The sequence below is a fragment of the Triticum aestivum genome, chromosome 2D (assembly GCF_018294505.1).
Source record: "Triticum aestivum cultivar Chinese Spring chromosome 2D, IWGSC CS RefSeq v2.1, whole genome shotgun sequence".
In the NCBI taxonomy this organism is placed as follows: domain Eukaryota; kingdom Viridiplantae; phylum Streptophyta; class Magnoliopsida; order Poales; family Poaceae; genus Triticum; species Triticum aestivum.
The window spans coordinates 137,891,382-137,904,611 of record NC_057799.1 but is presented as its reverse complement, the minus strand read 5'-3'; positions in this window follow the sequence as shown (position 1 = coordinate 137,904,611).

Genomic DNA, 13,230 nt, shown 5'->3' with positions numbered 1-13,230 from the left:
AGAATTTATTAAACATGCTTTCGACCTCGGTAGTCATGGAGGTTTTCAATGTGTCCAACGCCACATTGAATTCCTCACGAGAGACCGCGGTTCCCCCATCTCCCATAGACGAGACCGGATTCACACCGGAGTGCTCCTCCACACCGTCTACGACGTCAACCATACTCTTTGGACGGTAAAGTCCTTAATAAAGAGACGAGGCTCTGATACCAATTGAAAGGATCGATATAGTTGACTAGAGGGGGGTGAATTGGCAACTAACAATTTTTAGCTTTTCTTTACCAATTTAAACTTTGCATCAAAGTAGGTTGTCTAGATATGCAACTAAGTGAGCAACCTATATGATGCAATGACAACAAGCACACAAGCAAGCAAGGGATTTAACACAAGTAAGCTTGCGAAAGTAAAGGGACGAGATAACCAAGAGTGGAGCCGGTGAAGACGAGGATGTGTTACCGAAGTTCCTTCCTTTTGAGGGGAAGTACGTCTCCGTTGGAGCGGTGTGGAGGCACAATGCTCCCCAAGAAGCCACTAGGGCCACCGTATTCTCCTCACGCCCTCACACAATGCGAGATACCGTGATTCCACTATTGGTGCCCTTGAAGGCGGCGACCGGACCTTTACAAACAAGGTTGGGGCAATCTCCACAACTTAATTGGAGGCTCCCAACGACACCGCAAAGCTTCACCACAATGGACTATGGCTCCGCGGTGACCTCAACCGTCTAGGGTGCTCAAACACCCAAGAGTAACAAGATCCGCTAGGGATAAGTGGGGGGAATCAAATTTCTCTTGGTGGAAGTGTAGATCGGGGCCTTCTCAACCAATCCCGAGCAAATCAACAAGTTTGATTGGCCAGGGAGAGAGATCGGGCGAAAATGGAGCTTGGAGCAACAATGGAGCTTTTTGGGGGAAGAGGTAGGTCAACTATGGGGAAGAAGACCTCCTTATATAGTGGGGGGGACAATCCAACCGTTACCCCCCAAAACAGCCCCGCAGGGGCGGTACTACCGCAGGAGGCAGCGGTACTACCGCTGAGCACAGCGGTACTACCGCTCCCCCGAGCGGTACTACCGCGGAGTTTGGAGGGCAGGAGAGATACGGGCCCGAGCAGTACTGCCGCGATGGTAGGGCGGTACTACCGCTCATGAGCGGCACTGCCGCTCTACTGCCGCTGCAAAGTACAGCACAATCCGACACGAAAAATGACCCCTCGAGTCGACGCGGTTGGGGCCTGGTACCGCAGCGGTACTACTGCTGAGGACCCATCGGCGGTACTACCGCTCTGGAGCGGTACTGCCGCCTGTGACCCCTAAGCGGTACTACCGCTGGGTACCGCGGTACTACCGCTGGGACCAGACCCGGCCCAAAGAAGGGGGAAAGAGACCTCCAAAGAAGCGGAAAGGCTCAGAGGGTGTAAAGAGGATGTGTACGTGTTGATTCCACCCTAGCCTTACCAAAACGGACCCCCTCTTGATAGTACGGTGACTCCTACGAAACTAGTTCACCAGAAAAGAAGCGAAAGAGCTACACCGTCTTGAATGACACTCCGAGGGGAAAGAAATCGTCTCGTGCCAAATGATGAATCTCTGAAAAGCTCAAAGCACACGATTAGTCCGCAAACATGTTGTCATCAATCACCAAAACAACATCTAGAGAAATATGCCTTAACAACTAAGTAGCACACCTTAGTCCATAGAATAGCCCACCATGCTCCAGTTCTAATTTGAAGAAAGGGGTGTCCACACTTAGTCCCATTGCTGAATCACAAACTGCAACCACACAGTGCAGAATGTAAGCACAAGCATCAATAAAGATAACTGAATAAATATATTTAACTGAATCTTGCAAGTTAAGTGGAAGTTAACTGAATCTTCAAGTTAACTTCATCTTCAAGTTAACTCCATCTTGAACTAAACTGAATAAATTTAGTTATCTTCAGTAACTGACTTAACTGATAAAATAAAGTAACTGCAACTTGCAAATTGAATTCAGTTAATACAACTTGCAAATTAACTCAACAAGTGCAATAACAAACTAATTTAGCATGGCTAATGTACAAACTAAGTACTAACCCACTACTTATCTCAAGTCGTGCCCTACATTGGCCAAACAAAGTTTAGACTTTTTACACTGCAATGTTGTCCCCTACGCACAAACCCTAGGCCAAATTGACACGTATTTGCAAAATAGTATGTACGTACTAGCCATAAACCTAAAGTCTGGCCGAAAGAACATTCAAAACAAGAACCCTAGGTTCTTGCCTGAAATCCCCAACTTCACCCAAAACCCTAGACTCCAATCGCATACCAAATAACCAGTTTGACGTCGCGGGAAGCACTACAACCACGAACTACCAACGAATGGGCCTGAAACGAGCTCAAAACTGGGCGTTCCAACGGGGAGGAGGAGAACACCGATCGGGATGGTTGACATCGAGTAGAGAGGAGGAACAGAGCAGAGAGGATGACTAACCATAATCCGGAGGGTTGACACCAAATGGCCGAACTTGGTGCACGGTAGGCGGCGGGTGCACACCCCGGTGAAGTCCGGCAACGACGTCATGGCTCACGCGAGCGCAGCCAGCACGGCCAGTCATGGACAGGAGGGAGGAGGCGACGAATGACTGGGCGAGGGGAGGGGAGACCCAATAAATTCAGGTGAAAGTGCGGAGTAGTGCAGGTTAATTAGTGCTAAGGCCAGGGGTAATTCCAAAAAGTGTTGCACTTACCTGCTCTGCTGACTTGGCTCCACTTGTCATTGTCTGATTGGCTGAGGACAAAATCTGCACATTGGGTGCAAGTTGTGGGATGAAATAGTTTGCTTTTTCAAGTTTTGGACTAGATCATCACATCCTGGACAAGTTCCAGGACTCCTGGTGCTATTACCTCAAAAAAAAGAACCATACGACCGGCACAAATATCCAACTGTGAACTGGGGACTAGGGTGAAATTTTGTTCTGCATTTGACAAGGAAATTGCAGAGATAGCCACATTTCAGGATTGGTTTTGTACAGACTATTTATTCTTCATATTTGTTTACATGCATGAGAGAGTGGATTTTGTGCTCTCGGGAGCATTGATAACCCACAAGTATAGGGGATCGCAACAGTTTTCGAGGGTAGAGTATTCAACCCAAATTTATTGATTCGACACAAGGGGAGCCAAAGAATATTCTCAAGTATTAGCAGTTGAGTTGTCAATTCAACCACACCTGGATAACTTAATATCAGCAGCAAAGTATTTAGTAGCAAAGTAATATGGAAGTAACGGTAACGGTAGCAAAAGTAATATTTTTGGGTTTTGTAGTGATTGTAACAGTAGCAACGGAAAAGTAAATAAGCGAAGAACAATATGTGAAAAGCTCGTAGGCATTGGATCGGTGATAGAGAATTATGTCGGATGCGGTTCATCATGTAACAGTCATAACATAGGGTGACATAGAACTAGCTCCAATTCATCAATGTAATGTAGGCATGTATTCCGAATATAGTCATACATGCTTATGGAAAAGAACTTGCATGACATCTTTTGTCCTACCCACCCGTGGCAGCGGGGTCCTAATGGAAACTAAGGGATATTAAGGCCTCCTTTTAATAGAGTACCGGACCAAAGCATTAACACATAGTGAATACATGAACTCCTCAAACTACGGTCATCACCGGGAGTGGTCCCGATTATTGTCACTTCGGGGTTGCAGGATCATAACACATAGTAGGTGACTATAGACTTGCAAGATAGGATCAAGAACTCACATATATTCATGAAAACATAATAGGTTCAGATCTGAAATCATGGCACTCGGGCCCTAGTGACAAGCATTAAGCATAGCAAAGTCATAGCAACATCAATCTCAGAACATAATGGATACTAGGGATCAAACCCTAACAAAACTAACTCGATTACATGATAAATCTCATCCAACCCATCACCGTCCAGCAAGCCTACGATGGAATTACTCACGCACGGCGGTGAGCATCCTGAAATTGATGATAGAGGATGGTTGATGATGACGACGGCGATGAATCCCCCTCTCCGGAGCCCCAAACGGACTCCAGATCAGCCCTCCCGAGAGGTTTTAGGGCTTGGCGGTGGCTCCGTATCGTAAAACGCGATGAATCCTTCTCCTTGATTTTTTTCTCCCCGAAAGTGAATATATGGAGTTGGAGTTGAGGTCGGTGGAGCGTCAGGGGGCCCACGAGGTAGGGCGGCACGCCCTCGACCCACGTGGACAGGGTGTGGGCCCCCTGACGTGGACTTTTCTTCCGGTATTTTTCTTATTTTCCAAATAGTTGTTCCGTGGAGTTTCAGGTCATTCCGAGAACTTTTGTTTCTGCACATAAATAACACCATGGAAAGTCTGCTGAAAACAGCGTCAGTCCGGGTTAGTTCCATTCAAATCATGCAAGTTAGAGTCCAAAAGAAGGGCAAAAGTGTTTGGAAAAGTAGATACGACGGAGACGTATCAACTCCCCCAAGCTTAAACCTTTGCTTGTCCTCAAGCAATTCAGTTGATAAACTGAAAGTGATAAAGAAAAACTTTTACAAACTCTGTTTGCTCTTGTTGTTGTAAATATGTAAAGCCAGCATTCAAGTTTTCAGCAAAGATTATGACTAACCACATTCACAATAACTCTTAGGTCTCATGTTTACTCATATCAATGGCATAATCAACTAGCGAGCGATAATAATAAATCTCGGATGACAACACTTTCTCAAAACAATCATGATATGATATAACAGGATGATATCTCGCTAGCCCTTTCTGAGACCGCAAAACATAAATGCAGAGCACCTTTAAAGATCAAGGACTGACTAGACATTGTAATTCATGGTGAAAGAGATCCAGTCGTAGTCATACCCAATATAAATTAATAGTAATGGATGCAAATGACAGCAGCGCTCTCGAGCTAGTGCTTTTTAATAAGAGGGTGATGACTCAACACAAAAGTAAATAGATAGGCCCTTCGCAGAGGGAAGCAGGGATTTGTAGAGGTGCCAGAGCTCGGTTTTGCAATAGAGATAAATAATATTTTGAGCGGCATACTTTCATTGTCAACATAACAACCAAGAGATGCGGTATCTTCCATGCTACACACATTATAGGCGGTTCCCAAACAGAATGGTAAAGTTTATACTCCTCCTCCACCAACAAGCATCAATACATGGCTTGATCGAAACAACGAGTGCCTCCAACTAGCAACAGTCCCAGGGGGAGTTTTGTTTGCAATTATTTTGATTTGATTTGCATAAAGCATGGGACTGGGCATCCGGGTGACCAGCCATTTTCTCGTGAGTGAGGAGCGGAGTCCACTCCTCTTGAGAATAACCCACCTAGCATGGAAGATACAGACAGCCCTAGTTGATACATGAGCTATTTGAGCATACAAAACAGAATTTCATTTGAAGGTTTAGAGTTTGGCACATACAAATTTACTTGGAACGGCAGGTAGATACCGCATATAGGAAGGTATAGTGGACTCATATGGCATAACTTTGGGGTTTAAGGGATTGGATGCACAAGCAGTATTCCCGCTTAGTACAAGTGAAGGCTAGCAAAAGACTGGGAAGCGACCAACTAGAGAGCGCCAACAGTCATGAACATGCATTAAAATTAATAAACATTGAGTGCAAGCATGAGTAGGATATAATCCACCATGAACATAAATATCGTGAAGGCTATGTTGATTTGTTTCAACTACATGTGTGAACATGTGCCAAGTCAAGTCACTCGAATCATTCAAAGGAGGATACCACCCCACTATACCACATCACAACCATTTTAATAGCATGTTGGCACACAAGGTAAACCATTATAACTCATAGCTAATCAAGCATGGCACGAGCAACTATGATCTCTAATTGTCATTGCAAACATGTTTATTCATAATAGGCTGAATCAGGAACGATGAACTAATCATATTTACAAAAACAAGATAGGTCGAGTTCATACCAGCTTCCCTCATCTCAATCAGTCCATCATATATCGTCATAATTGCCTTTCACTTGCACGACCGAACGATGTGAATAATAATAAAAGTGCATGTGCATTGGACTAAGCTGGAATCTGCGAGCATTCAATAAGCAGGAGAAGACGAGGCAATATGGGCTCTTGGTTAAATCAACAATAATGTATAAGAGCCACTTCAACAATTTAATCATGGTCTTCTCCTATCGACCCCCAAAGAAAAGAAAAGAAATAAAACTATTTATACGGGAAAGCTCCCAACAAGCAAAAGAAGAACGGGAAATCTTTTTGGGTTTTCTTTTAATTATTACTACAGCAAGAAAAGTAAACTAACTAAAAGCTTCAAGTAATTTTTTTCTTAAGGTTTATTAAACACACAAGAAGAAAGCATAAAAAGAAAATAAACTAGCATGGATATTACAGGGAAAGAGTATGAGCACCGACATCTAGCAATGAGTGTGTGAACATGAATGTAATGTCGGTGAGAAATACGTACTCCCCCAAGCTTAGGCTTTTGGCCTAAGTTGGTTTATTGCCACGGATGGCCTGGTGGGTATCCATAGTTGTAGCCGGGGTCGTACTGAGCTGCGGCAGTTATTGCCTCCTGAGCTGAAGCGTGGCGGCGAGCTACCTCCGCCCTCCTCTCGTACTCATCTGACTCCTCTCTGGTAATGAAATGTCTTCCTCTTGCCTGATAATCAAAGAAGGCAGAAGCAGGGAGAGTAATACGGACAGCACGACGTCTGTCAAAGATTAAGCGATACCGGAGAGGTGATTCATTCCTCTCGACAAACTGGTGGTGAACCATAGCATTAAAGTCTAAATAAGTAGGAGGCAACTCAATATCATCCTCACGTATGTCCACACCAAGAAAATCAGCTAAGCGGGTTGCATAAATTCCTCCAAAGAAATCTCCATTAAATCTATTATGATGCAACCTACGTGCAACAATGGCTCCCAAATTATAAGATTTGTCTCCTAACACAGCACTCCTAAGAATACTGAGGTCAGGAACACACATATGACATGCTTCATCTTTACCATTTATGCACCTACCTATGAAGAGAGCAAAATAATGTATAGCGGGAAAATGAATGCTCCCTATGGTAGCTTGTGCTATGTCTCTAGATTCCCCCACAGTTATACTAGCAAGAAAATTTCTAAATTCAGATTTGCGGGGTTCACTAGCACTACCCCATTGTGGAAGTTTGCAAGCAGTGGTAAAATCCTGTAAGTCCATCGTATAAGATTTTTCATAAAGATCAAACAAGACAGTTGGAGAATTACGTGAAGATGAAAATTCAAACCTCCTCACAAATGAACTAGTGAGATAGTGGTATTGGCGGCACTTCTCTGCCTTGAAGCTCACAAGATCAGCGTTACGCAAATATGCGTTAAATTCTTCCTTGATTCCCGCTCGATCCATAAAGTTTTCTGAAGTCCATTCACAAGGCAGCACTGGAGCGTCCCTTGGTGGCTCATCATCAGCATCACGCATTGCAAGCCTGGGTCCTTGCTTCCTTGAAGAACCACCTTGGAACATTTTCCTAAGCGTATTTCTTCCTCTGAAAAATTTCTGAAATTTTTAGTAACTTCAAATAAAAGTGAACCAAACTCAATAAAATTGATAGCAACTACACCTACAAGTGCCTAGAGCCTATATCAAGCATTACAACTACTTGGGACCATATAAATTTGACATGCAAGCTCAAGAACATGGTCACCTAGGTAGCACAAATTTGCAATGAATAAAGCACTAGGACAAAAACTAATTGGACCAATGGAGGAGTCACATACCAAGGAACAATCTCCCCAAGCAGTTTTGTGAGAGGTGCTTTGAGCAAGGAGATCGAAAATCGCAGCATGAGCTAGAACTCGTGCTTGAGCTGGATGGTGATTTTTTTGGGAGGAAGAAGAAGTGTGTGGGTGCAGGAATAAGTGGAGGGGGGCCACCATGGGCCCACGAGGCAGGGGGTGCGCCCTCCACCCTCGTGGCCAGGTGCTTGTTCCCCCTGCTGTGTTCTCAGTGCCAGATATTCTCAAATATTCCAGAAAAATCATATTCCATTTTCAGGGCATTTGGAAAACTTTTATTTTTGGGGTATTTTTATATTGCACGGATAAATCAGAAAACAGACAGGAAAATACTTTTTTTGTTTTATTTCAACTAAATAACAGAAAGTAGAAAGAGGGTACAGAAGGTTGTGCCTTCTAGTTTCATCCATCTCATGCTCATCAAAAGGAATCCACTAACAAGGTTGATCAAGTCTTGTTAACAAACTCATTCTGAATAACATGGAACCGGAGAAATTTCGAATAACACTATGTTACCTCAACGGGAAAAGCACATCCCCAATAATAAGAATATCATATTTCTTCTTGACCGTAGGAAGAGGAAATTCAAAACCTCCAAAAATAATCGATGGAACTTTCCCAATAGAGTTGATATTATGAACTTGAGGTTGTTTCCTCGGGAAGTGTACCGTATGCTCATTACCATTAACATGAAAAGTGACATTGCCTTTGTTGCAATCAATAACAGCCCCTGCAGTATTCAAAAAATGTCTTCCAAGAATAATAGACATACTATCGTCCTCGGGAATATCAAGAATAACAAAGTCCGTTAAAATAGTAACGTTTGCAACCACAACAGGCACATCCTCACAAATACCAACAGGTATAGCAGTTGATTTATCAGCCATTTGCAAAGATATTTCAGTAGGTGTCAACTTATTCAAATCAAGTCTACGATATAAAGAGAGAGGCATAACACTAACACCGGCTCCAAGATCACATAAAGCAGTTTTAACATAGTTTCTTTTAATGGAGCATGGTATAGTGGGTACTCCTGGATCTCCTAACTTCTTAGGTATTCCACCCTTGAAAGTGTAATTAGCAAGCATGGTGGAAATTTCAGCTTCCTGTATCTTTCTTTTATTAGTAACAATTTCTTTCATATACTTAGCATAAGGATTCATTTTGAGCATATCAGTCAATCGCATACGCAAAAAGATAGGTCTAATTATTTCAGCAAAGCGCTCAAAATCCTCATCATCCTTTTTATTGGATGGTTTGGGAGGAAAAGGCATGGGTTTCTGAACCCAAGGTTCTCTTTCTTTACCATGTTTCCTAGCAACAAAGTCTCTCTTATCATAACGTTGATTCTTTGATTGTGGGTTATCAAAATCAATAGCAGGTTCAATCTCTACATCATTGTCATTGCTAGGTTGAGCATCATCATGAACATCATCATTAACATTATTACTAGGTTCATGTTCATTACCAGATTGTGTTTCAGCATCAGAAATAGATATATCATTTGGATTTTCAGGTGGTTCAGCAATAGGTTCACTAGAAGCATGCAAAGTCCTATCATTTTTCTTTTCCTTCTTTTTAGAAGGACTAGGTGCCTCAATATTATTTCTCTGAGAATCTTGCTCAATTCTCTTAGGATGGCCTTCGGGATAGAGAGGTTCCTGAGTCATTTTACCAGTTCTAGTAGCCACTCTAACAGCATAATCATTTTTCTTACTATTCAATTCATTGAGCAAATCATTCTGAGCTTTAAGCACTTGTTCTACTTGAGTGATAACCATAGAAGCATGTTTAGTAATGAGTTTAAATTCACCTTTAACTCTAGACATATAATCACCCAAGTGTTCAATCATATAAGCATTTTGTTTTAATTGTCTACCAAAATAAGCATTAAAATCTTCTTGCTTAACCATAAAGTTATCAAACTCATCCAAACATTGGCTAACAAACTTGGTAGGAGGGATTTCAGCTTTATCATATCTATAGAGAGAATTTACCTTTACTAACTGTGTCGGGTTATCAAGACCATGTGTTTCTTCAATAGGTGATGAATTAAGATCATATATTTCTTCAACAGGCGGTAAATTAAGACCATGTATTTCTTCAATAGGAGGTAAATTCTTAACATCTTCAGCTTTAATACCCTTTTCTTTCATAGATTTCTTTGCCTCTTGCATATCTTCAGGACTGAGAAATAGAACACCTCTCTTCTTCGGAGTTGGTTTAGAAATAGGCTCAGGAGTTGGCTCAGGAAGTGTCCAATTATTTTCATTTGTCAACATATTATTCAATAGAATTTCAGCTTCATCCGGTGTTCTTTCCCTGAAACAGAACCAGCACAACTATGCAGGTGGTCTCTGGAAGCATCGGTTAGTCCATTATAAAAGATATCAAGTATTTCATTTTTCTTGAGAGGATGATCAGGCAAAGCATTAAGTAATTGGAGAAGCCTCCCCCAAGCTTGTGGGAGACTCTCTTCTTCAATTTGCACAAAATTATATATATCCCTTAAGGTAGCTTGTTCTTATGAGCAGGGAAATATTTAGCAGAGAAGTAATAAATCATATCCTAGGGACTACGCACACAACCAGGATCAAGAGAATTAAACCATATCTTAGCATCACCCTTTAATGAGAACGGAAATATTTTAAGGATATAAAAGTAGCGAGTTCTCTCATCATTAGTGAACAGGGTGGCTATATCATTTAATTTAGTAAGATGTGCCACAACAGTTTCAGATTCATAGCCATAAAAAGGATCAAATTCAACCAAAGTAATTATATCAGGATCAATAGAGAATTCATAATCCTTATCAGTAACAAAGATAGGTGAAGTAGCATAAGCAGGATCATATTTCATTCTAGCATTCAGAGTTTTTTGTTTAAGCTTAGCTAATAATTTCTTAAGATCACTTCTATCATTGCAAGCAAGAAAGTCTCTTTTAGTTTCTTCATCCATAACATAGCCCTCAGGCACAACAGGCAATTCATATTTATTGGGAGAGCCTTCATCATCACTATCATCAATATTATCAGTTTCAATAATTTCATTCTCTCTAGCCCTAGCAAGTTGTTCATCAAGAAATTCACCAAGTGGCACAGTAGTATCAAGCATAGAAGTAGTTTCATCATAAGTATCATGCATAGCAGAAGTGGCATCATCAATAACATGCGACATATTAGAATTAATAGCAGAAGCAGGTTTAGGTGTCGCAAGCTTACTCAAAACAGAAGGTGAATCAAGTACAGAGCTAGATGGCAGTTCCTTACCTCCCCTCGTAGTTGAGGGATAAATTTTTGTTTTCTCGTCTTTCAAGTTCCTCATAGTGACCAGCAGATATAAATCCCAAGTGACTCAAAGAATAGAGCTATGCTCCCCGGCAACGGCGCCAGAAAATAGTCTTGATAACCCACAAGTATAGGGGATCGCAACAGTTTTCGAGGGTAGAGTATTCAACCCAAATTTATTGATTCGACACAAGGGGAGCCAAAGAATATTCTCAAGTATTAGCAGTTGAGTTGTCAATTCAACCACACCCGGATAACTTAATATCTGCAGCAAAGTATTTAGTAGCAAAGTAATATGGAAGTAACGGTAACGGTAGCAAAAGTAATATTTTTGGGTTTTGTAGTGATTGTAACAGTAGCAACGGAAAAGTAAATAAGCAAAGAACAATATGTGAAAAGCTCGTAGGCATTGGATCGGTGATAGAGAATTATGCCGGATGCGGTTCATCATGTAACAGTCATAACATAGGGTGACATAGAACTAGCTCCAATTCATCAATGTAATGTAGGCATGTATTCCGAATATAGTCATACGTGCTTATGGAAAAGAACTTGCACGACATCTTTTGTCCTACCCTCCCGTGGCAGCGGGGTCCTAATGGAAACTAAGGGATATTAAGGCCTCCTTTTAATAGAGTACCGGACCAAAGCATTAACACATAGTGAATACATGAACTCCTCAAACTACGGTCATCACCGGGAGTGGTCCTGATTATTGTCACTTCGGGGTTGCCGGATCATAACACATAGTAGGTGACTATAGACTTGCAAGATAGGATCAAGAACTCACATATATTCATGAAAACATAATAGGTTCAGATCTGAAATCATGGCACTCGGGCCCTAGTGACAAGCATTAAGCATAGCAAAGTCATAGCAAGATCAATATCAGAACATAATGGATACTAGGGATCAAACCCTAACAAAACTAACTCGATTACAGGATAAATCTCATCCAACACATCACCGTCCAGCAAGCCTACAATGGAATTACTCACGCACGGCGGTGAGCATCATGAAATTGATGATAGAGGATGGTTGTGATGACGACGGTGATGAATCCCCCTCTCCGGAGCCCCGAACGAACTCCAGATCAGCCCTCCCGAGAGGTTTTAGGGCTTGGCGGCCGCTCCGTATCATAAAACGCGATGAATCCTTCTCCTTGATTTTTTTCTCCCCGAAAGTGAATATATGGAGTTGAGGTCGATGGAGCGTCATGGGGCCCATGAGGTAGGGGGCGCGCCCTCCACCCTCGTGGACAGGGTGTGGGCCCCCTGACGTGGATTTTTCTTCCGGTATTTTTCTTATTTTCCAAATAGATGTTCCATGGAGTTTCAGGTCATTCCGAGAACTTTTGTTTCTGCACATAAATAACACCATGGAAAGTCTGCTGAAAACAGCGTCAATCCGGGTTAGTTCCATTCAAATCATGCAAGTTAGAGTCCAAAACAAGGGCAAAAGTGTTTGGAAAAGTAGATGCGACGGAGACGTATCAAGCACATGCTTTCCTTATTTTGAAAGAAAAACTTAGGGATGTTGTCTTCAGCCTCACGTCAGCGCCGTCGTCGATCTATCTCGTGTTGCTTTAGGGCCTTGGAAACACGGTAGATCCAAAACTTTGCCGACAAAAGGGCCCCGTTTTTAGGTGTGTTTTTTAGTTTAGTTAGGTTTGTGTCTTGCTCAGAAAGACGAGACGAAGGTTTTTCCTGTCTAAGCCCTGTCCCGGTGATGCATCTGGCATTGTCGGAGGGCATGTGTGTTATTGTAGAACTGCGCACTAGCCAGTTCAACCAAAAGCTCAAGCTATGGCATAGGGTCAGACATTATGCTCCAACACTCTCCTTCACGTCTATGCTCATTTGGAGTTTATGACATGGGCAGCGGGAGCAAGGGCAGGCCCCAATTATTTATTGCGTTTACTAGGTGTTGAACTCCGAATCTCTTAGTTGCAACTTTATGCACCTAATTAGTTCACCCATAAGCTCGAGCTGATGAGGAAAGGTAGGCTATGCATTTACACTTCAACACTTTCCCTCACGTCCCCCAGGCCTAAACGTGGACCGAAAGTGGGTTAATTTTTTTTAAATTGCGTCAGCCGGGTCTTGAACTCAAGACCTCTCGACTCCGATACCATATAGAGATGCACACACCAGAAAGTTAAC